Here is a 1,650-nt window from a genome sequence, read left to right on the forward strand (position 1 = left end):
ATCTACGCTTACATATGGAATAATTACCTCTGAAGGGGACATAAAAACTGCATGAACAGAGCACCCACAACAAAGGATAACACTGTAAAGGACAGCACTGAGAGAAAGAGATAGTCACATTGTGAAAAAGAAACCACACACCCCAGTTGCAGTGTTTCATGGTCAGGAGACATCTCAAAGGTATAAAACTTTTCCCTGAGGAGTGAGGGATTCAAGAGCCACATCAGGCACTCCAACCCTTAGATCTTGCACAGAAGAGATGAGCCTCCAAAACATCTGAAAACTATAACATACAATGAAAAAATTGAATATAGTACAAATAAATGAAAAGATATACCATGCTCATGGATTGGAAGAATTAATATTGTTAAAATGTCAATACTACCCAAAGCAATCTAGAGATTCAATGCAATCCCTATCAAAATGCCAATGGCAGTTTTCATAGAACTAGAAAAAATTCATCCTAAAGTTTTCATGGAATCACAAAAGACCACAAATAGTCAAAGCAATCTTGAGAAAGAAGAATAAAACGGGAGGGATCATGCTTCCTGATTTCAAACTATACTACAAAGCCATAATAATAAAAACAGGTACCTTAGCAATATTTTTTGGATCTGCCTCCTTGGCGAGGGCAATGAAATCTAAAATAAACAAATGGGACTACATCAAAGTGAAAAAACTTTTGCATAGTGAAGGAAACCATCAACTAAACAAGAAGATAACTTGTTGAATGGCACAAGATATTTGCAAATCATGTATTTGATAAGGGGTTAATATCCAAAATATATAAAGAACTCAGACAAATCAATAGCAAAGATAACCAAACAATCTGATTATAAAATTGGAAGAGGACCTGAATAGACATTTTTCACCCTAGCCGGTTTGGCTCAGTGGATAGAGCATCGACCTGAGGACTGAAAGGTCCCTGGTTCGATTCCAGTCAAGGGCACATGCCTTAGTTGCTGGCTCTATCCCCAGTAGGGGGCATGCAGGAGGCAGCCAATCAACGACTCTCTCTCATCATTGATGTTTTTATCTCTCTTCCCCTCTCCCTTCCTCTCTGAAATCAATAATAATCTATAATAAAAGTATAATATGCTAATTAGACCAGACAGCCAAAAGACCTTCTGGACATCCTTCTAGATATCCTTCTGGATGACCCTCAGGATGAAGACAGGGCTGCGAGGGCTGAGGCAAGTCTCCACAGCTGCAAGGGCCGAGCCCTTTGCATGAATTTTGTGCATCGGGCCTTTAGTACAAAATAAAATTGGAGGTTCTGATCATCACCTTAAGAGTGTAATTGAAGAAACAGACACAGATACAGTTTAGAGGGAAAGAATCATGATTCTCAGTATTTTGAATGGTATGAGTTTTCTATATAAAATATCCTAAAGAATCCACACATAATGTTTAGCACTTAAGGGAGGATATAACAATTCTGCTAAATACCATCCTATCTAATAAAAGAGAAACATGGTAATTAGCCATACCTCCGCTACCCTTCCCATTGGCTAATCAGGGCGATATGCAAATTAACTGACAGCCAAGATGGCGGCCAGCAGCCAGGCAGCTTGAAGCGAACATGAGGATTGCTTGCTTCAGTGATGGAGGAAGCCAACGTTCCCCGCCTGCCTTGCAGGCCTCGGCGCC

Source organism: Myotis davidii, unplaced genomic scaffold, assembly GCF_000327345.1.
Source record: "Myotis davidii unplaced genomic scaffold, ASM32734v1 scaffold794, whole genome shotgun sequence".
Classification (NCBI taxonomy): domain Eukaryota; kingdom Metazoa; phylum Chordata; class Mammalia; order Chiroptera; family Vespertilionidae; genus Myotis; species Myotis davidii.